The 24,391-nt window shown below is 48.0% G+C and overlaps 1 long non-coding RNA gene across 1 annotated transcript; it reads right to left on the bottom strand.

Annotated features, from left to right (window-relative positions):
- Positions 1–238: 238 nt before the first annotated feature.
- On the bottom strand, positions 239–21,946 carry LOC135374528 (uncharacterized). The gene is made up of 5 exons (XR_010416939.1): positions 21,900–21,946; positions 19,378–19,428; positions 3,607–3,642; positions 2,902–2,934; positions 239–467 (listed from the first exon to the last, which is right to left on the bottom strand). It is a non-coding gene; the product is annotated as an uncharacterized LOC135374528 (long non-coding RNA).
- Positions 21,947–24,391: the final 2,445 nt, after the last annotated feature.

The following is a 24,391-nucleotide window of genomic DNA, read 5'->3' on the forward strand; positions in this document are numbered from 1 at the left end:
ACATACAAAACAACGAGGGGCGAGGGTGTCGCCCCCGCAGATGTGCAACAGTTACACGAAGCCATTAATGAAGGGAAGAAGGAGGAGCACAGAAAAGCACAACAAAGGGAGCGTGAAGGATTACATTCTAATATATGCTTACTGTTGATAAATTAGTTAATACTATACGAATATTCAGGCTGTAGAAGACGAAAACGGTTGAAAAAGAGCAAACAAGCATATAAACATACAAAATATCGCGAGAGCACTCACGTCGTATTTATTTTAACTGGACGATTGAGGCGGATTGCCTCGGTGATTACAGCGCTTCGACGGTAAACGAAGTATAATTCTCCATGGTGTTGAAGGCGTCGTCGAACGTCCATTCTTGAATACACACTTTCATTTCGTTGTTCATTGTGCGATGACCTTCCTTCCTTAACGTCCAAAGGCCTTCTCCAGATCCTTGGTAACATCGTCTAAGGTACCTTCATGGATGTAAGTTAGCATGTAAAAAAAAACAATGCTCCAGAATACAGAGGCAATGTACTGCTTGCAATGTACTTGTCTGAAATCTCCACCCAGTGGGCCCATCCAGCTGTCCCCTATCGGCGGTGTCGCGCGCGGAGGAGCCGTACCATTATGGTCTCCGAGGGGTGGCCGTGTAGGGTGCCTGTTTAGGGTGCTCGTTTAGGCGCCTGTAGGGTGCCTCAATACTAACTCCCTCTGCATAGGATGAAGACAACCGCGTCGTCTGCTACGAATTTCCGCCATATTGACTCCCACGCACAGCTTGCGGTACGCTCACAAAGGTGTAGCGATACGCTTAGTGACGCAGTGCATTTTAGAGCTGAGTAAATTTGTAGCAAAGGAGGTTTGAAAAAATCAGTGCATAGCATGCATGCATGGTAAGCGTTGTAGTCAATACGCGGCTTGGCGCCATTCGCTTCTACAAAGGGTGACTCCAGCCTACACCGTGGGAGGGAGCTAGTATTCAGGCACCCTAGGCGTCGGTTTCACCCAACGCCACCAATCGAGAGAGATCATCTATGATACTTTGGCGTCGTCTGCTAGCATTCTTTCCTCCATCCACAGAGGTGACATAAATCCGCCATTTTTGTAAACTACCCTCAAGCGTGCTTGAGCAGCTTGTTGTAAAACCGCCATATTGTCCTGGTCACACGTCAGAGAAAACGTCATTTTGAGGTCATGCGACTTTGTTTACATGTCGTTTTACCGCTTGCCGACATATTCCCGTCGATATAAAGCCAAGAGATGAACGTATTTTGCCAGCGTAAACTAGCTGAAGCTTAACTGCCAGCTGAACTGGCATCCCGAAACCCGGGATCGAACCCGGGATCCGTGGTTCGATCCCGTGTTTCGGCACCAAAATCTAGGAAACGATGACTCCAATTGAGAGAACAAGTGTTTAATGCCACACGAACGAGCAGCTATCCACGAGCTCGATATCTGCTTATTCACGAAGATGAGCGCAGGTGGGGTCAGGTGATCCTCATCCTCTTCGCAATTTCTTATAATAATAATAAAGTGCGTAGGGAGTCGAGAACTACCTGGACGACGCAGACATACTGGGACATCAATTTTGAGAGTGCTCATTCAGCAGCACATTAAGCTAGACAGTGATTCCTCCGCTACCCTCGAGCGACCTGACCCTAACCAGCGTCATCATCAAGCTCTGACACGTCGAAATTGCGTGTGTGTGTTTTTTTCCTATGCTAAGACACTTTCAACGCGCCGTGATATTGAAAAAGAACTTAGACATGCTCCTGGGTTTCTGTTTTGTTTTTCCCCTGAGTCGCATACCCCACTCCCTCAAATGGTGGTAGTGCTGAATGAGCTCGCCGTCGTCGGTCTCACAGAGGTCACTCTCAGAAAAGAATGGAGGGAGGGGGAGTAATGGCAGGATCGGCTCGCCGTTGTTGGCCACACAGAAGTGGGCGTAGTCACGACTATACCAAAACAAAAAAGAAAAGAAGAAAAGAAAGACGAATGGAGGATAGAGGATGAAGGGTGGAGATGCGTAGAGGGTGCATGAGTTAGTCGTGGAGAGCAAAGTGTTAGATGGGTCGTTGAGCAAGACCCGCCTCCTGCAGAAAGAGACCAAGAGACCAACCACTGTCATGAATGATAGAGTTACCGCTTCTGATTCCAAGAGCGAGGGGGTACTCCTATTATTGACAAGTTGGATATATGATAATTGCTACAACTGTGCGTACGCCCCTCTCTCTCTTCAAATCAGAAGCGATAACCCTATCACTCGTGGCAGTGGTTGGCGCACAACGTGCTGTGCGGTGAAGTTCTGTTCTGAGTGTGCAAAAGCGATGCTAACCACACATGCACGTAGAGTACGCCATTAAAAACGAACTTCACCGCATAGCAGGCTCTTAGCCAACCATCATCTCGAATGGTATCGTTATCTGACTCGATTTGTTAAAAACGTGAGGCGTCCGCTTCTTTTGTGACAATTATGGACAGCATAAGTGTCACAAAAGACGTACGCCTCCCGTTTTCACGATATCATTAGAGATGGTGGTTGGCTAGGAGCGTGCTATGCGTTGAAGTTCATTTATAAGAGTGTAAATATGTACGGCTCTCGTCAAAGCTAACTGTAACAATGCCTTCATAACGAGGGCCGCCCCTCTAACTGTAAATACAAACAAACACTCTCCGCCATTTTTTCTACTAAGCTCCACCAGGGTCCGGAAAGGTTAACTCCCATGCGAGCTGTACATGTTGGCTACACATTTTCATTGGCGGTATTCGAGGAATACCAACTGAAATTGCCTTACCAAACTTCAACCGCCTTCTTGGTTTAGGGTTTTTAGGCCTATCCCTTTATTGCGTAAGGAGGTTTCAAAGCACAAAAATTACAAAATGAAAAGCAAGAAAAGCAGTAGTTACCGTCTCTCATTTTCTGTAGTCGTCTAAGTTCATCTGAAACGAGGAATACTTCGGTTTTACTGTCGCCACTTGAAAGTGCATGTAAGAAACTCGTTTTGGATATAACTTACTCTTGACGATACTATATGTTTCTACAATCCTATACACCGTGCACTGTTAAAACAGAATTTCCCCGCATAGCAAGCTCTTAGCCAACCATCATCTCGAATGATATCGTTATTTGACTCGATTTGTTAAAAACAGGAGGCGCCCGCCTCTTTTGTGACAATTATGGAGAGCATAAAAGTCACAAAAAGACGCACGCCTCCCGTTTGCACGATATCATTAGAGATGGTGGTTGGCTAGGAGCGTGCTATGCGTTGAAGTTCATTTCTAAGAGTGTAGATATGTACGTCTCTCGTCAGAGCTAACTGTAACAAGCCTTCATAACGAGGGCCGCCCCTCTAACTGTAAATACAAACAAACACTCTCCGTCATTATTTCTACTAAGCGCCACCAGGGTCCGGAATGGTTAACCCTCATGCGAGCTGTACATGTAGGCTACACATTTTTCATTGGCGGTATTCAAGGAATACCAACTGAAATTGCCTTACCAAACTTCAACCGCCATCTTGGTTCAGGGTTTTTAGGCCTATCCCTTTATTGCGTAAGGAGGTCTCAAAGCACTAAAGTTACAAAATTAAAAGCAAGAAAAGCAGTAGTTACCTTTTGCGCTTTCGTCTAATGCACCGTCAAATCCCCCTGAAACCAGGAATACTTCTGTTTTACTGTCCACCCAAGACAGTGCATGTAAGAAACTCGTTGTGGATATAACTGTTACTCTTGACGATACTATATGTTTCTACAATCCTACACCGTACACTGTTAAAACAGAACTTCACCGCATAGCACGTTTCTAGCCAACCACCAGTCCGAAAGATACCATTCTGCCTTCGGATTTGATGAAAATGGGAGGAGGCGCATATCTGGGAAACATTATGCATGCTCCAGATAGGCCCTTCCTCCTGTTTTCGACATATCGGGAGATAGAATATCATTCAGAATGGTGGTTAGCTTCAAGCTATGGAGTGAATGCTTGTTTGAACAGTGTACTTTACCACATACCTTTCTGCTGTTCAGCTATCGCGAGACACCACTATACACTGTTACACACCACTATAACAGAACTTCACCACATAGCACGCTCCTAGCCAATCATCATTCCTAATTATATCGTTCTGTGCATTGATTTGTTGAAAATTGGAGGAGGTGCCTATCTGGGACAGATTATCTTGTCCCAGATAGGCGACTCCCCCCTGTTTTGAGCAAATCATGACACAGAATGATGTCATTCGGTATGATGGTTGGCTAGGAGCGTGCTATGTGGTGTAGTTCTGTTTTAACAGTGTACGCACTATCACGGCACGAGAAACATATGTCTTAGCAAACAGTTAGTACAAGCAGAACGACTTGCTCCGACAGAATAACCAGGAGCACGCACCACAGATACTGAGTTCCTAGCTTCATACACTGAGTAGAAGAAAAAAAGCAAGATGGTCAATCTTCTGCATCTCCTGTCCAGAGGTACGTGCACATAAAGTCTAGCCTCGGCCGCCTTCCCATATTTTCCCTCTCCTCTAACTGGCACACTAGAAATACTAAGCACACACACGAGTGATTCTACTGCACTAGCACGATGGCTATCAAATGGGTTTTCTCGCTCGCACATGGGAATGTTGCACCCTAAATGCAGGCTATACCCCTTTGCAGACTAAGCACGGGCTGACTTTGCACCGTGTTTTTTGTTCTTTTTTCACGACGCACCCAAGTGGTGACGTGACTCTGTTTTGTTCTTGCTGGTCCCGGCCTAAGCTAAAGGTAAACACAAGCTGTGCCAACGTTGCGTAGAGCTTTCGATGCCGTGACGTCACTATACAAATAACGTCCAGTTCCTCTATACAACACCTCTATGATAGCCGAAGGCATGCGCCCTACGTCACCCACAGGGAGGCCTCAGTGAGCTTTTCACTTGTAGAATATGCACCCGTTGAGACAGACCAAGGTTAGGTGAGGAGCCCCTTTTACGTATTTTACACGTTGGGGAGTGGGTCAGGTGATGTAGAATATGCACCCGTCGAGACTGGTCAAGGTTAGGTGAGGAGCCCCTTTTACGTATTTTACACGTTGGGGAGTGGGTCAGGTGATGTAGAATATGCACCCGTCGAGACTGGTCAAGGTTAGGTGAGGAGCCCCTTTTACGTATTTTACACGTTGGGGAGTGGGTCAGGTCGTGTAGAATATACACCCGTCGAGACTGACCAAGGTTAGGTGAGGAGCCCCTTTTACGTATTTTACACGTTGGGGAGTGGGTCAGGTGATGTAGAATATGCACCCGTCGAGACTGGTCAAGGTTAGGTGAGGAGCCCCTTTTACGTATTTTACACGTTGGGGAGTGGGTCAGGTGATGTAGAATACGCACCCGTCGAGACTGGTCAAGGTTAGGTGAGGAGACCCTTTTACGTATTTTACACGTTGGGGAGTGAGTCAGGTCGTGTAGAATATACATCCGTCGAGACTGGTCAAGGTTAGGTGAGGAGCCCCTTTTACGTATTTTACACGTTGGGGAGTGGGTCAGGTGATGTAGAATATGCACCCGTCGAGACTGGTCAAGGTTAGGTGAGGAGCCCTTTTTACGTATTTTACACGTTGGGGAGTGGGTCAGGTGATGTAGAATATGCACCCGTCGAGACTGGTCAAGGTTAGGTGAGGAGCCCCTTTTACGTATTTTACACGTTGGGGAGTGGGTCAGGTGATGTAGAATATGCACCCGTCGAGACTGGTCAAGGTTAGGTGAGGAGCCCCTTTTACGTATTTTACACGTTGGGGAGTGGGTCAGGTGATGTAGAATATGCACCCGTCGAGACTGGTCAAGGTTAGGTGAGGAGCCCCTTTTACGTATTTTACACGTTGGGGAGTGGGTCAGGTGATGTAGAATATGCACCCGTCGAGACTGGTCAAGGTTAGGTGAGGAGCCCCTTTTACGTATTTTACACGTTGGGGAGTGGGTCAGGTGATGTAGAATATGCACCCGTCGAGACTGGTCAAGGTTAGGTGAGGAGCCCCTTTTACGTATTTTACACGTTGGGGAGTGGGTCAGGTGATGTAGAATATGCACCCGTCGAGACTGGTCAAGGTTAGGTGAGGAGACCCTTTTACGTATTTTACACGTTGGGGAGTGAGTCAGGTCGTGTAGAATATACATCCGTCGAGACTGGTCAAGGTTAGGTGAGGAGCCCCTTTTACGTATTTTACACGTTGGGGAGTGGGTCAGGTGATGTAGAATATGCACCCGTCGAGACTGGTCAAGGTTAGGTGAGGAGCCCTTTTTACGTATTTTACACGTTGGGGAGTGGGTCAGGTGATGTAGAATATGCACCCGTCGAGACTGGTCAAGGTTAGGTGAGGAGCCCCTTTTACGTATTTTACACGTTGGGGAGTGGGTCAGGTGATGTAGAATATGCACCCGTCGAGACTGGTCAAGGTTAGGTGAGGAGCCCTTTTTACGTATTTTACACGTTGGGGAGTGGGTCAGGTGATGTAGAATATGCACCCGTCGAGACTGGTCAAGGTTAGGTGAGGAGACCCTTTTACGTATTTTACACGTTGGGGAGTGGGTCAGGTCGTGTAGAATATACACCCGTCGAGACTGACCAAGGTTAGGTGAGGAGCCCCTTTTACGTATTTTACACGTTGGGGAGTGGGTCAGGTGATGTAGAATATGCACCCGTCGAGACTGGTCAAGGTTAGGTGAGGAGACCCTTTTACGTATTTTACACGTTTGGGGAGTGGGTCAGGTCGTGTAGAATATACACCCGTCGAGACTGGTCAAGGTTAGGTGAGGAGACCCTTTTACGTATTTTACACGTTGGGGAGTGGGTCAGGTCGTGTAGAATATACATCCGTCGAGACTGGTCAAGGTTAGGTGAGGAGCCCCTTTTACGTATTTTACACGTTGGGGAGTGGGTCAGGTGATGTAGAATATGCACCCGTCGAGACTGGTCAAGGTTAGGTGAGGAGCCCTTTTTACGTATTTTACACGTTGGGGAGTGGGTCAGGTGATGTAGAATATGCACCCGTCGAGACTGGTCAAGGTTAGGTGAGGAGCCCCTTTTACGTATTTTACACGTTGGGGAGTGGGTCAGGTGATGTAGAATATGCACCCGTCGAGACTGGTCAAGGTTAGGTGAGGAGCCCTTTTTACGTATTTTACACGTTGGGGAGTGGGTCAGGTGATGTAGAATATGCACCCGTCGAGACTGGTCAAGGTTAGGTGAGGAGACCCTTTTACGTATTTTACACGTTGGGGAGTGGGTCAGGTCGTGTAGAATATACACCCGTCGAGACTGACCAAGGTTAGGTGAGGAGCCCCTTTTACGTATTTTACACGTTGGGGAGTGGGTCAGGTGATGTAGAATATGCACCCGTCGAGACTGGTCAAGGTTAGGTGAGGAGACCCTTTTACGTATTTTACACGTTTGGGGAGTGGGTCAGGTCGTGTAGAATATACACCCGTCGAGACTGACCAAGGTTAGGTGAGGAGCCCCTTTTACGTATTTTACACGTTGGGGAGTGGGTCAGGTGATGTAGAATATGCACCCGTCGAGACTGGTCAAGGTTAGGTGAGGAGACCCTTTTACGTATTTTACACGTTGGGGAGTGGGTCAGGTGATGTAGAATATGCACCCGTCGAGACTGACCAAGGTTAGGTGAGGAGCCCCTTTTACGTATTTTACACGTTGGGGAGTGGGTCAGGTGATGTAGAATATGCACCCGTCGAGACTGGTCAAGGTTAGGTGAGGAGACCCTTTTACGTATTTTACACGTTGGGGAGTGGGTCAGGTCGTGTAGAATATACACCCGTCGAGACTGACCAAGGTTAGGTGAGGAGCCCCTTTTACGTATTTTACACGTTGGGGAGTGGGTCAGGTGATGTAGAATATGCACCCGTCGAGACTGGTCAAGGTTAGGTCAGGAGAGCCTTTTACGTATTTTACACGTTGGGGAGTGGGTCAGGTCATGTAGAATATGCACCCGTCGAGATTGACCAATGTTAGGTGAGGAGAAAATGTTACGTATTTCACACGTTGGGGAGCGGGTCAGGTCATGTAGAATATGCACCCGTCGAGACTGACCAAGGTTAGGTGAGGAGAGCGTGTTACGTATTTCACACATTGGGGAGTGGGTCAGTTCCTGTAGAATATGCACACGTTGAGACAGACCAAGGCTAGGACAGCAGAGCCGTTTATATATTTCACACGTTGGGGAGTGGGTCAGGTCATGGCGAATATGCACCCGTCGAGACTGACCAAGGTTAGGTGAGGAGAGCGTGTTACGTATTTCACACGTTGGGGAGTGGGTCAGGTCATGTAGAATATGCACCCGTCGAGACTGACCAAGGTTAGGTCATGAGAGCCTTTTACGTATTTCACACGTTGGGGAGTGGGTCAGTTCATGTAGAATATGCACCCGTCGACATTGACCAAGGTTAGGTGAGGAAAGCCTTTTACGTATTTCACACGTTGAAGAGTGCGTCAGTTTATGTAGAATATGCACCCATCGAGACTGATTAAGGTTAGGTCAGGAGAGCCTTTCCGTATTGCACACGTTGGGGAGTGGGTCATGTCATGTAGGATAAGCACCCGTCGAGACTCATCAAGGTTAGGTGAGGAAAGCCTTTTACGTATTGCACATGTTGGCGAGTGGGTCAGTTCATGTCGAATATCACCCGTCGAGACTGACCAAGGTTAGGTGAGGAGACCCTTTTACGTATTTCACACGTTGGGGAGCGGGTCAGGTCATGTAGAATACGCACCCGTCGAGACTGACCAAGGTTAGGTCAGGAGATCCTTTTCACTATTTCACACGTTGTTGAGCGGGTCAGGTCATGTCGAATATGCACCCGTCGAGACTGACCAAGGTTAGGTGAGGAGACCCTTTTACGTATTTCACACGTTGAGGAGTGGGTCAGTTCATGTAGAATACGCACCCGTCGAGACTGACCAAGGGAAGGTGAGGAGACCCTTTTACGTATTTCACACGTTGCGGAGTGGGTCAGTTCATGTAGAATATGCACCCGTTGAGACTGGCCAAGGTTAGTTGAGGAGTGCCTGTTGTGTATTTCACACGTTGGGGAGCCGGTCAGGTCATGCAGAATATGCACCTGTCGAGACTGACCAAGGTTAGGTCAGGAGAGCCTTTTCCGTATTTAGCACGTTGGGGAGTGGGTCAGATCATGTAGAATATGCACCCGTCGAGACTGACCAAGGTTAGGTCAGGAGAGCCTTTTACGTATTTTACACGTTGGGGAGTGGGTCAGGTGATGTAGAATATGCACCCGTCGAGACTGACCAAGGTTGGGTGAGGAGACCCTTTTACGTATTTTACACGTTGGGGAGTGGGTCAGATCATGTAGAATATGCACCCGTCGAGACTGACCAGGGTTATGTGCGGAGACCATTTTATGTATTTTACACTATGGGGAGCTGGTCAGGTCAAGTGGACTATGTACCCGTGGAGACTGACCAAGGTTAGGTGAGGAGAGCCTTTTACGTATTTCACACATTGGGGAGTGGGTCAGTTCATGTAGAATATGCACCCGCTGAGACTGACCAAGGTTATGTCAGGAGAGCCTTTTCCGTATTTCACACGTTAGGAAGTGGGTCAGGTCATGTAGAATACGCACCCGTCGAGACTGACCAAGGTTAGGTGAGGAGAGCCTTTTAAGTATTTCACACGTAGGGGCGTGGGTCAGATCATGTAGAATATGCACCCGTCGAGACTCGTCAAGGTTAGGTGAGGAGACCCCTTTTATGTATTTTACACGTTGGGGAGTGGGTCAGATCATGTAGAATATGCACCCGTCGAGACTGGCCAAGGTTAGGTCAGGAGAGCCTTTTCCGCATTTCACACGTTGGGGAGTGGGTCAGGTCATGTAGAATATGCACCTGTCGAGACTGACCAAGGTTAGGTGAGGAGAGCCTTTTAAGTTTTTCACACGTTGGGGAGCGGGTCACGTCATGTAGAATACGCACCCATCGAGACTGACCAAGGTTAGATGAGGACACCCTTTTACGTATTTCCCACGTTGGGGAGTGGGTCAGATCATGTAGAATATGCACCCGTCGAGACTGACCAGGGTTATGTGCGGAGACCATTTTATGTATTTTACACTATGGGGAGCTGGTCAGGTCAAGTGGACTATGTACCCGTGGAGACTGACCAAGGTTAGGTGAGGAGAGCCTTTTACGTATTTCACACATTGGGGAGTGGGTCAGTTCATGTAGAATATGCACCCGCTGAGACTGACCAAGGTTAGTTGAGGAGAGCCTGTTGTGTATTTCACACGTTGGGGAGCCGGTCAGGTCATGTAGAATATGCACCTGTCGAGACTGACCAAGGTTAGGTCAGGAGAGCCTTTTCCGTATTTAGCACGTTGGGGAGCGGGTCAGGTCATGTAGAATACGCACCCGTCGAGACTGACCAAGCTTAGGTCAGGAGAGCCTTTTCCGTATTTCACACGTTGGGGAGCGGGTCAGGTCATGTAGAATATGCACCCCTCGAGACTGACCAAGGTTATGTCAGGAGAGCCTTTTCCGTATTTCACACGTTAGGAAGTGGGTCAGGTCATGTAGAATACGCACCCGTCGAGACTGACCAAGGTTAGGTGAGGAGAGCCTTTTAAGTATTTCACACGTTGGGGCGTGGGTCAGATCATGTAGAATATGCACCCGTCGAGACTCGTCAAGGTTAGGTGAGGAGACCCCTTTTATGTATTTTACACGTTGGGGAGTGGGTCAGATCATGTAGAATATGCACCCGTCGAGACTGGCCAAGGTTAGGTCAGGAGAGCCTTTTCCGCATTTCACACGTTGGGGAGTGGGTCAGGTCATGTAGAATATGCACCTGTCGAGACTGACCAAGGTTAGGTGAGGAGAGCCTTTTAAGTTTTTCACACGTTGGGGAGCGGGTCACGTCATGTAGAATACGCACCCATCGAGACTGACCAAGGTTAGATGAGGACACCCTTTTACGTATTTCCCACGTTGGGGAGTGGGTCAGTTCATGTAGAATATGCACCCGTTGAGACTGACCAAGGTTAGGTGAGGAGACCCTTTTACGTATTTCACACGTTGGGGATCGGGTCAGGTCATGTAGAATATGCACCCGTCGAGACTGACCAAGGTTAGGTGAGGACACCCTTTTACGTATTTCACACGTTGGGGATCGGGTCAGGTCATGTAGAATATGCACCCGTCGAGACTGACCAAGGTTAGGTGAGGACACCCTTTTACGTATTTCACACGTTGGGGATCGGGTCAGGTCATGTAGAATATGCACCCGTTGAGACTGACCAAGGTTAGGTGAGGACACCCTTTTACGTATTTCCCACGTTGGGGAGTGGGTCAGTTCATGTAGAATATGCACCCGTTGAGACTGACCAAGGTTAGGTGAGGAGATCCTTTTACGTATTTCACACGTTGGGGAGTGGGTCAGTTCATGTAGAATATGCACCCGTTGAGACTGACCAAGGTTAGGTGAGGAGAGCCTTTTACGTATTTCACACGTTGGGGAGTGGGTCTGTTCATGTAGAATACGCACCCGTCGAGACTGACCAAGGTTAGGTGAAGAGATCCTTTTACGTATTTCACACGTTGGGGAGTGGGTCAGTTCATGTAGAATATGCACCCGTTGAGACTGACCAAGGTTAGGTGAGGAGAGCCTTTTAAGTTTTTCACAGGTTGGGGAGCGGGTCTGTTCATGTAGAATACGCACCCATCGAGACTGACCAAGGTTAGGTGAGGACACCCTTTTACGTATTTCCCACGTTGGGGAGTGGGTCTGTTCATGTAGAATACGCACCCGTCGAGACTGACCAAGGTTAGGTGAGGAGATCCTTTTACGTATTTCCCACGTTGGGGAGTGGGTCTGTTCATGTAGAATACGCGCCCGTCGAGACTGACCAAGTTTAGTTGAGGAGAGCATGTTGTGTATTTCACACGTTGGAGAGCCGGTCAGGTCATGTAGAATATGCACCTGTCGAGACTGACCAAGGATAGGTCAGGAGAGCCCTTTCTGTATTTAGCACGTTGGGAGGCGGGTCAGGTCATGTAGAATACGCACCCGTCGAGACTGACCAAGGTTAGATGAGGAGAGCCTTTTAAGTATTTCACACGTTGGTGAGTGGGTCAGTTCATGTAGAATATGCACCCGTCGAGGCTGACCAAGGTTAGGTCAGGTGATCCTTTTACGTATTTTACACTTTGGGGAGTGGGTCAGGTCATGTAGAATATGCACCCGTCGAGACTGACCAATGTTAGGTGACGAGAGCCTTCTACGTATTCCACACGTTGGGGAGTGGGTCAGTTCATGTAGAATACGCACCCGTCGAGACTGACCAAGGTTAGGTGACGAGAGCCTTCTACGTATTCCACACGTTGGGGATCGGGTCAGTTCATGTAGAATACGCACCCGTCGAGACTGACCAAGGTTAGGTGACGAGAGCCTTCTACGTATTCCACACGTTGGGGAGTGGGTCAGTTCATGTAGAATATGCACCCGTTGAGACTGACCAAGGTTAGTTGAGGAGAGCCTTTTACGTATTGCACACGTTGGGGAGTGGGTCAGTTCATGTAGAATACGCACCCGTCGAGACTGACCAAGGTTAGGTGACGAGAGCCTTCTACGTATTCCACACGTTGGGGAGTGGGTCTGTTCATGTAGAATACGCACCCGTCGAGACTGACCAAGGTTAGGTGAAGAGATCCTTTTACGTATTTCACACGTTGGGGAGTGGGTCAGTTCATGTAGAATATGCACCCGTTGAGACTGACCAAGGTTAGGTGAGGAGAGCCTTTTAAGTTTTTCACAGGTTGGGGAGCGGGTCTGTTCATGTAGAATACGCACCCATCGAGACTGACCAAGGTTAGGTGAGGACACCCTTTTACGTATTTCCCACGTTGGGGAGTGGGTCTGTTCATGTAGAATACGCACCCGTCGAGACTGACCAAGGTTAGGTGAGGAGATCCTTTTACGTATTTCCCACGTTGGGGAGTGGGTCTGTTCATGTAGAATACGCGCCCGTCGAGACTGACCAAGTTTAGTTGAGGAGAGCATGTTGTGTATTTCACACGTTGGAGAGCCGGTCAGGTCATGTAGAATATGCACCTGTCGAGACTGACCAAGGATAGGTCAGGAGAGCCCTTTCTGTATTTAGCACGTTGGGAGGCGGGTCAGGTCATGTAGAATACGCACCCGTCGAGACTGACCAAGGTTAGATGAGGAGAGCCTTTTAAGTATTTCACACGTTGGTGAGTGGGTCAGTTCATGTAGAATATGCACCCGTCGAGGCTGACCAAGGTTAGGTCAGGTGATCCTTTTACGTATTTTACACTTTGGGGAGTGGGTCAGGTCATGTAGAATATGCACCCGTCGAGACTGACCAATGTTAGGTGACGAGAGCCTTCTACGTATTCCACACGTTGGGGAGTGGGTCAGTTCATGTAGAATACGCACCCGTCGAGACTGACCAAGGTTAGGTGACGAGAGCCTTCTACGTATTCCACACGTTGGGGAGTGGGTCAGTTCATGTAGAATACGCACCCGTCGAGACTGACCAAGGTTAGGTGACGAGAGCCTTCTACGTATTCCACACGTTGGGGAGTGGGTCAGTTCATGTAGAATATGCACCCGTTGAGACTGACCAAGGTTAGTTGAGGAGAGCCTTTTACGTATTGCACACGTTGGGGAGTGGGTCAGTTCATGTAGAATACGCACCCGTCGAGACTGACCAAGGTTAGGTGACGAGAGCCTTCTACGTATTCCACACGTTGGGGAGTGGGTCAGTTCATGTAGAATACGCACCCGTCGAGACTGACCAAGGTTAGGTGACGAGAGCCTTCTACGTATTCCACACGTTGGGGAGTGGGTCAGTTCATGTAGAATACGCACCCGTCGAGACTGACCAAGGTTAGGTGACGAGAGCCTTTTACGTATTTCCCACGTTGGGGAGTGGGTCAGTTCATGTAGAATATGCACCCGTTGAGACTGACCAAGGTTAGTTGAGGAGAGCCTTTTACGTATTGCACACGTTGGGGAGTGGGTCAGTTCATGTCCAATATCACCCGTCGAGACGGACCAAGGTTAGTTGAGGAGAGCCTTTTACGTATTGCACACGTTGGGGAGTGGGTCAGTTCATGTAGAATATGCACCCGTCGAGACTGACCAAGGGAAGGTGAGTAGATCCTTTTACGTATTTCACACTTTGGGGAGTGGGTCAGGTCATGTAGAATATGCACCCGTCGAGACTGACCAAGGTTAGGTGAGGAGAGCCTGTTATGTATTTCACACGTTGGGGAGTGGGTCAGGTCATGTAGAATATGCACCCGTCGAGACTGACCAAGGTTAGGTCAGGAGAGCCTTATCCGCATTTCACACGTTGGGGAGTGGGTCAGGTCATGTAGAATATGCACCTGTCGAGACTGACCAAGGTTAGGTGAGGACACCCTTTTACGTATTTCCCACGTTGGGGAGTGGGTCTGTTCATGTAGAATACGCGCCCGTCGAGACTGACCAAGGTTAGTTGAGGAGAGCATGTTGTGTATTTCACACGTTGGGGAGCCGGTCAGGTCATGTAGAATATGCACCCGTCGAGACTGACCAAGGTTAGGTGAGGAGAGCCTTATCCGCATTTAACACGTTGGGGAGTGGGTCAGGTCATGTAGAATATGCACCCGTCGAGACTGACCAAGGGAAGGTGAGTAGATCCTTTTACGTATTTCACACTTTGGGGAGTGGGTCAGGTCATGTAGAATATGCACCCGTCGAGACTGACCAAGGTTAGGTGAGGAGAGCCTGTTATGTATTTCACACGTTGGGGAGTGGGTCAGGTCATGTAGAATATGCACCCGTCGAGACTGACCAAGGTTAGGTCAGGAGAGCCTTATCCGCATTTCACACGTTGGGGAGTGGGTCAGGTCATGTAGAATATGCACCCGTCGAGACTGACCAAGGGAAGGTGAGTAGATCCTTTTACGTATTTCACACTTTGGGGAGTGGGTCAGGTCATGTAGAATATGCACCCGTCGAGACTGACCAAGGTTAGGTGAGGAGAGCCTGTTATGTATTTCACACGTTGGGGAGTGGGTCAGGTCATGTAGAATATGCACCCGTCGAGACTGACCAAGGTTAGGTCAGGAGAGCCTTATCCGCATTTCACACGTTGGGGAGTGGGTCAGGTCATGTAGAATATGCACCTGTCGAGACTGACCAAGGTTAGGTGAGGACACCCTTTTACGTATTTCCCACGTTGGGGAGTGGGTCTGTTCATGTAGAATACGCGCCCGTCGAGACTGACCAAGGTTAGTTGAGGAGAGCATGTTGTGTATTTCACACGTTGGGGAGCCGGTCAGGTCATGTAGAATATGCACCTGTCGACACTGACCAAGGATAGGTCAGGAGAGCCCTTTCTGTATGTAGCACGTTGGGAGGCGGGTCAGGTCATGTAGAATATGCACCCGTCGAGACTGACCAAGGTTATATAGGAGAGCCTTTTCCGTATTTCACACTTTGGGGAGTGGGTCAGGTCATGTAGAATATGCACCCGTCGAGACTGACCAATGTTAGGTGACGAGAGCCTTCTACGTATTCCACACGTTGGGGAGTGGGTCAGTTCATGTAGTATATGCTCCCGTCCAGAGTGACCAAGGTTAGCTGAGGAGACCCTTTTACGTATTTCACACGTTGGGGAGTGGGTCAGTTCATGTAGAATATGCACACGTTGAGACAGACCAAGTTTAGGACAGCAGAGCATTTTACGTATTTCACACGTTGGGGTTGGGTCAGTTCATGTAGAATATGCACCCGTCGAGACTGACCAAGGTTATGTGAGGATACCCTTTTACGTATTTCACACGTTGGGGAGCGGGTCAGTTCATGTAGTATATGCACCCGTCGAGACTGACCAAGGTTGGGTGAGGAGAGCCTATGTATTTCACACGTTGGGGAGTGGGTCAATTCATGTAGAATACGCACCCGTCGAGACTGACCAAGGTAAGGTGAAGAGACCCTTTTACGTATCTCACACGTTGGGGAGTGGGTCAGTTCATGTACGCACCCGTTGAGACTGACCAAGGTAAGGTCAGGAGACCCTTCTACGTATTTCAGACGTTGGGGAGTGGGTCAGTTCATGTACAATACGCACCCGTCGAGGCTGACCAAGGTTAGGTGAGGAGAGCCTGTTACGTATTTCACACGTTGGGGAGTGGGTCAGTTCATGTAGAATATGCACCCGTCGAGACTGACCAAGGGAAGGTGAGGACACCCTTTTACGTATTTCCCACGTTGGGGAGTGGTTCTGTTCATGTAGAATACGCGCCCGTCGAGACTGACCAAGGTAAGGTGAAGAGACCCTTTTACGTATCTCACACGTTGGGGAGTGGGTCAGTTCATGTACGCACCCGTTGAGACTGACCAAGGTAAGGTCAGGAGACCCTTCTACGTATTTCAGACGTTGGGGAGTGGGTCAGTTCATGTACAATACGCACCCGTCGAGGCTGACCAAGGTTAGGTGAGGAGAGCCTGTTACGTATTTCACACGTTGGGGAGTGGGTCAGTTCATGTAGAATATGCACCCGTCGAGACTGACCAAGGGAAGGTGAGGACACCCTTTTACGTATTTCCCACGTTGGGGAGTGGTTCTGTTCATGTAGAATACGCACCCGTCGAGACTGACCAAGGTAAGGTGAAGAGACCCTTTTACGTATCTCACACGTTGGGGAGTGGGTCAGTTCATGTACGCACCCGTTGAGACTGACCAAGGTAAGGTGAGGAGACCCTTCTACGTATTTCAGACGTTGGGGAGTGGGTCAGTTCATGTAGGATACGCACCCGTCGAGACTGACCAAGGTTAGGTGAGGAGAGCCTGTTACGTATTTCACACGTTGGGGAGTGGGTCAGGTCATGTAGAATATGCACCCGTTGAGACTGATCAAGGTTATGTCAGGAGACCCTTCTACGTATTTCAGACGTTGGGGAGTGGGTCAGTTCATGCAGAATATGCACCCGTCGAGACTGACTAAGGTTGGGTGAGGAGAGCCTTTTACGTATTTATGACCATGAAAATAAATGTTGAATTTCAAAAGAGGCGGGCGGTGGTGTGAGCTTTTGTCGGGAGCCGAACTTGAGGTGCCGCCATTATCCTAGTTCTGGATTCGGCAACTGTTGACAAATACGTTAACTGAACATGTTATTTAAATACACCAACATCAACATTAAATACATAGAACTGCTCCAGAGGAAGACCTACCTGATATTATTATATTACAGAATATTACAATCGTCCCTGATTAATATGGACAATTCGAATTATGGACATTATTTTCTTGGAACGAAACTTTTCCCATGTAATGGTGTCTCGATAATATGAATCTTCGCTTTTCGGACAATGGACTGCACAGACGGCGACCGACCCCGTACACTCTTAAAAATGAACTTCACCTCATAGCACGCTCCTAGCCAACCATTATCTCGAATGATATCGTTATCTGCCCTGATTTGTTGAAAACGGGGGGCGTACGCCATTTCTGTGACACTTATGCTGTTCATAATTGTCACAGAAAAGGCGTACGCCCCGTGTTTTCAACAAGTCAGGGCAGATAACGATATCATTCGAGATAATGGTTGGCTAGGAGCGTGCTATGCGGTGAAGTTCATTTTTAAGAGTGTAGAACTTTATGTATCCTTTAGCTATTATGGACACCTTCCCATGACGGCAACCTTTGGAGAGAACAGGGGGCAGGGGCGGATCAAGGATTTTCCTGAGAGCGGGGTCCAGCCTTGCCCAGCACTGTAGGTACGCAATCGAGGTCAATTAAACACTATGTGAAGACCGAAATTGAAGAGACCTGTCCTGACCCCCCCCCCCCCCACTAGATCCGCCCCTGACAGGGGGTGACACGCCCTTCTTCGACACTCTTAAAAATGAACTTCACCGCATAGCACGCTCGTTTTCAACAAATGAGGGCAGCTAACGATATCATTCGAGATTATGGTTGACTACGAGTGTGCTATGCGGCGAAGTTCGTTTTTAAGAGGGTAGAATCCTCCTTTTATCAGTTTGAGTACACCCTAAAAACTCAACTTCACTGCATAGCACGCTCTGCGCCAACCATTGCCACGAATGATAGGGTTATCGCTTCTGATTCGAGGAGAGAGAGTGGGGGGGCGCACGTCTTTTTGTGTCAGTTATCATGTATTGAAATTGACAGAAAAAGGCGTACGCCTCCCTTTCTCTTGGAATCAGAAGCGATAATCCTATCATTCGTGGCAACGGTTGGCGCAGAGCGTGCTATGCCTGGGATGTGATGCGGGGGATGATTCTGGAGGGGGCATGATGACGTAATAGCTCTGACGTAATAGTGGACCCGGACGCTGAAGCCGAGCACCTAAGCATTTTCGACGAAACGGACACCGAAAAGGAGCTGACTGACGACGCAATTCCGGAGACGATGGAGCAACCGGCATCCGACGAGAGTTCCTAAAACTAGTTGGACGTTTTCTGTGACAATGCGGGCAGTGCTAAGCCTCTTGTCACAGCAGCAATGGCTCGGGAAGGGCTGCAAACAGCGCTGCAATTCTTCCAAGACAACGACGATGAGCCTCAAGCAATTAAATTTGCGGATATTCCAGCAATTACGACTTCCACGATGTACATGCACAAGCATACGCTGATAACCGGATTTTTTTTTTCACAATTAATGCTGTCTGGTTGGATATTATGAACGACTCACTTCATGGACAATTTTTTGCTAAGGACGAAAGTGTAGATATTAACGAGGGACGAATCTCTCACTCTGTGTATTGATTTGTTGAAAATGGGAGGAGGGGCCTATCTGGGATACATTATGCTTGTCACAGATAGGCGCCTCCCCCCTGTTTTGAACAAATCAGGACACAGAGTGATATCGCTCGGAAATGATGGTTGGCCAGGAGCGTTCTATGTGGTGAAGTTCTGTTTCAACAGTGTAGTTCCGCGGCCCATGTTACCCCTGCTGCGTTTAAAAGTGTTGTGCCGATATTGTATTTGAAGGTGGACCACGTGCTGCAAGTGTTTATCACTCGAAAGAAATAGTCTCGCAACACCTGGAGATTTGAGATGAGATAAACCACGAAGTGCTGATTTTAAACAGCCGTGTCCCCTACAGCACATGCATTTTCAGCATGTGTAACAGGGGTTCAGTTTTTAAAAGCAGCATAGCTTATATCATACTTAGTGCGTGGGCGGACATCATGGCGTTTAATATCATTAGCAAATGTCGTGGGGCGCAAGCTTCGTAAATAATGTCATTCGAGACCCGAATGACGTTAACACGAAAAGGCTGTAGCGGTATCTGTTTTGCAACAGGGTGAAGTTATGAGGATTGCAACGAACGCGCAGCGTACCTACGATCTGTGCGAGTCCTCCTTCCTGTGCGCCAACCAGGACTTCCAGAACTAGAAAAAAAAAAAGGTTAATGGGGAGTGTGCAGAATGTTCACACGAGCGAATAGATGTGCTAGTGAGTACAAAAAATATACTGAAAGCAGGCACTTGTAGTGCGTTTCAGGGCAGGCTGGTACGCTACTGGCCTGGGTAAATCGTTTAGTTTTATTAGGGATGAAGTAGAGACTTAGCTACTTGTCTCAAATAATGTACCTCGTAATGTATTTCCTTACAAAAATGATGAATACGATACTTTTCTACCCCCCCCCCCCCCCCTCCGTTCCTTTCTGCTTCAGTGTGGATGCCTTCTGAAATGGTTCCACCGTCCCTACGCTTCGCACGTAGTGTTCGGAGCCAGTTGAAAAGAGCTAGTAGGGTTCCGGATAATCACGTCACTGACCTCATAAAGCCACCTTGTGGTCTTCCTTACTGTGCTAAAGCTGTTCTAAGGACATTCCATGCATTTGTGAAAGCCATGAACCCGGAGCGGACGACGCGAGGCTTTACCCGGATCGCTTGGAAAATAACCGGACATTTGGGCCACCAAATGCATCTCGAAGTAAATCCAATGTGAAACATCACTTAAAATGAAAAGAAGTTGATTTAATAATTTGGCAGAGTGAAACACACAAAGCCTTCTCGAGGCGAGCTCCCGCCTGTGAAGGATAAACGAAAAGAAGTGCTCCCCCGCCACCGGGAGCTCTGGAAATTAAAAAAAAAGGAATGGAGAAAAAAAAATGCATGCGCACTTGTGAGCTCAAAAAACATTCTCTTGGCCCTCGCTCCATTATATAGCTTAGCTCCCGGGACCTGCAGCTCGGAGCCCAGCCCTTTCCCTTCCCCTTAGCGAAGGCGCTCTCCCTCTCACTAGAGTCACTAAATAAGCTCCGCTTCAGAGTATCGACACTGAGGTCTAAGGGAGAGCAGGACCGCCATCTGGTTTCCGCACCACACCGGTATCATCCCCATTGAGGATCGTAAAACGGCTAACGTAATGCTCGCTGTGGGATTAAGAAGCGTGTATGATTGTTGCGCGGTAATCCATGTATTGTCAACCAGAGCGTCCAGAAGATGTCAAGGTGAGCTCAAGGCCGTCAACTGATGCTCGTACAGGAAAAGAACATTTCACCCGCGCACGATAGGTGGCAGCGTGCGCTAACGTAGACTGTGCGCGTGCGCAGCGTGGCGCTATAGTGGCGCGGAAACAAGATGGCGCATGCTCGCTCTAGGAACTCAGTGTCGATACTCTGAAGCGTAGCTTATTTAGTGACTCCGGCTATCAACTCCCTGTCGGAACGGCTCTGCAAACACCCTTAGTAACGGAAAAGTAATCCGTCAAAGGTGGTGTCCGGACAAAACAACGTTGTTGAACTGTAGGTGCGGTCGTAATAGTGGGTGCCTGATATACATGTAGCCGGTATGTTTCGTTTTGAACCAGTCGGAAATATTACAAATTAATTTAATTTGATTTTGCATCCCCGGCTGCGCGCTCCCGGCTGAATTCAGGCAACAGTGCGCGTACCGACGTCACTGGAGTCGGTTACGAAGGCAGGCTGTCCGTCACAAAATACGGTCTAGCTTCCGACACGCAATCTAATGCCGCACTGTCGCTATAGAAACATCTCCGTTCACGCTTTCGGTGGTATCCGATTGCAACCAGCCTGTAGACGCCGTCAGCTGAGTGATTGGGAATCTCGCGGCAATGTCAATTACGTCACCGCAACGGGCGAAGCAGGGAAAGGCCGTTTCAGTCAGTATCTGGCAGTTGGTTTCGAATTCCAGGTTTTTGCTGTTTTACGAAAGAAAAAAAAGAAGACACGAACGGATTTTCGGGAAACTTTTTTTGTGTTTTCTTCTTGGAAGGCATCTCCAAGTGGATATTACATTAACTTTAGAATTCCGGATTCCTCGCGGACGCCTCGCGGACTTTAACGAGGAACGAGAACTCGTTTGTTTTCGCTGTTGAGTAACATATTTCGTTCCTTATTTTTCAGGTAACGTGTAGCAAGTCTATAGGGCTCTTTAAAACGAACCCACACCGGTATTGCAACACGAAACTAACGTGACCGACACTATCAGCTATCCGTGCATGCATTGTTTTTGTGGAAAAAAAAAAAAAACCCTTCAAATCCATCAGATCACATTTTCCTGGGGGGGGGGGGGGTAACTTTGGTTCTTTAAGGGTACAAAAATGTTGCCAAGATTTCGATGCAAAAGGACTGTCCGCTGCACGTACGTTTCGAGTTCGGAATATTGCAAAAATTTAAGGTATTGAAAGAAAAAAAATAATATATTGGCCGATTGACGTGGGGTGATGTATCGAAAATTCGTCGTATATGTATCTCACTTCTGTAAGAATAGCTTGGCAGTGGAATTATTGAAGAATGCTATCATGGCAGTGAATATTCATGGGTTTACGTCGCGAAGAAAAGAGAAGGAAGAATAAGAAGTCGTAAGAATAAGGACGTGTGACCAACGCTTACCAATTACGCAAACGAACAGACAGAAGAAGGTGTACTTGAACATCGTAAAGGCCTCACTGCAAAGGAAGGCCAACACCTCAGTTATCTTTGTCACACCACTCCTGTTTCTCTCGCATGCCAAACTACACTCTAAGGAAAAAAATACTCCTTGTGGACACTAAATGCATTGCCAGAAAAAACAGACCCTTTCGGGAGTATAAATAAATGTCATTGAGTATCTCACGCTCTGTTCCAAGAGTCCCAGGTAAGTAATTCGTGTGCATGCATGAAAATAGTTTGAATCAAACCGTCAACCATGATATATCGAGTGGTATAAAATCTTGCGACATACATACATAAAACACAATTTGCTAAGAAAGGAGGAGGAGGATTCTTACTCTGTGTGGGTGGAAAATTGCAAAGTTGGCTGAGTTATACAGCCGTATGCCATCAGATCGACCAAGAGCACATATTTACGGAGTCTATTGCATTCAAAAGGCCATTTGTGACGTTTAGTGACAATTTGCTGTGTAAATGTCAGTGTCAGGGGGTTATCCAGCTGTAGGACTCGAACCAGAAGATGTGGGTTCGAGTCCTACAGCTGGCTAACCTTTTCAGTGACTTTCATCTTTCATCGTTTACTCCCCATTTCACTCATTTCACTCACTCAAAGGCCCGCCGACAATCACGCATGAAGCCACTCATTGAAACTCCTGTCGTATAGCGTACACCAAATATACACAGTAAAAAATAAAAAAACATACGAGGCGAGTTCACGTGTACCGTACGCAAAGCTAGTCGTGTCATAGCCCAATTACAGTCACTGCAGATGTCGTGGTCCAAATTAGGCAACTTTCTCTGAGCTCCACTAACTTTAACACAGCTGACGTGCCGCGCAATATGTCTAGATGGCATCTGGAAGGCAACAATGACAGTAAATCCGCACTCTAGTCCCAATGCAAAATAGAGCAAAAGTGCCATTGTCCAATGAAAGACACGCGTAGTGAACCAATAGAGGTAAGAATGCTCGCTTCGGCGAGAAAACGGCGCAATTTGCCGTGCCGTCCACGTCCGCCGTTGCGGTATGTGTGAACTAGCCCCATGTCTTACCATCCAACGGAAACGGCGCTGGAGTACCTGAAAAACTGCTCCTCAGAAAACTCTTAGTGCATGTACTTCCCAGCAGTACACAGGAGTGTAAACAGCAGCATCACCGAACGCAGAATGTCTCAGAGGATACAAACACAGTAAACAAATTACATGGAGTTATTCAAAAGCTGGACTACACAAGCCATAATATCATTCCTACGACATTCTCACAGCGTACAAGCAATCCAACAACAACATCAACAACAACAGATAAATTAATGTTGATAAATGAGGGAAATTCGCCACATGAGGTGCGGCCCACTACCCCAAGGCACAATGGACGGGATGAGATGCGTCCAAGCAAGCCATGGATGCATAGTACAATGTATTACTGTTCAATAAAGCATACGGGGGAATGAAGCGGCTGATGAAGTAGCGGACCTTGCACATCTGTCCTCATCAAAACATCTTGTGCCATACGCCAAAGCAGATGTGCAAGACCTGTTGTGAACTCTTACCGGCAATTACAGGCTGTTACTGGTAATGGCTACAAGATGTTCCTCGTTGCTCCATCTAGATGACCCAGAACTGACATAGAGCAGGTACGATATACAGCCGTCCGTTCGCGTTACCTCGATCTGTCCAGACGCCCTTGCACAGGTTCCATTTGAACGTCGCGAAAATTCCGAAGGCTGACTCAGCGAATCTGTACACTTTGTGCAACCGTGGAGGACACTGAGCAAATTCTCGTGCACTGTACCAGATATCATCAGAGAGGACTACACTCTTAGAAAAATGGCTAGTAAAAAGGTAGTAACGACTGCAGTTACTACCCACGAAGTGCGTTACTAGTTGGTCACTAACTGAGTACTAGCTAAGAGTTGTGGGAAGCAGTAAATGCTGCCGTTACTAGCCCGACAGTTTTGCTTAGTAGCTGTTACTAGATCGATACTTATGTTTCCTACATGTTATTTTGTGCCCGTTAATTTGTGATGTAGGCAATATTATCCGAGTTAAACGGTAATTTGATTTAAAAACACACGTGTTAGTAGAGTAGCATTTTATTCAATACGGGAGAGACCTACGGTAGCGTATTATTTACTCCTGGGACAACCGTATGCGCGCGTCCACACCCAGGAAGTCGCTTCGCGGCTGGTGGCGGCTTCGTAATCTGAGAAGTTGCGATGCATTATATCAGTATCTGTTGTCCAACACATGGCAGTCTGCTAGGATGAGCTGTCCTTTTTCGTTCACACACATGCTTTGGGAATGTCAGTTTGTGTAGGCGCAGTCTCCCCCGCGTACCCCCCCCCCACACACATAGGTAGAGGTGACAGATCTTTGTATGTTTGTGACTACTTCTATATACAAGTTGGGAAATATATTGGCGCTGAAAAAAATTAGCATTCCCTTTTTCCGAAATT

This window comes from Ornithodoros turicata, unplaced genomic scaffold (assembly GCF_037126465.1).
Source record: "Ornithodoros turicata isolate Travis unplaced genomic scaffold, ASM3712646v1 Chromosome69, whole genome shotgun sequence".
NCBI lineage: Eukaryota > Metazoa > Arthropoda > Arachnida > Ixodida > Argasidae > Ornithodoros > Ornithodoros turicata.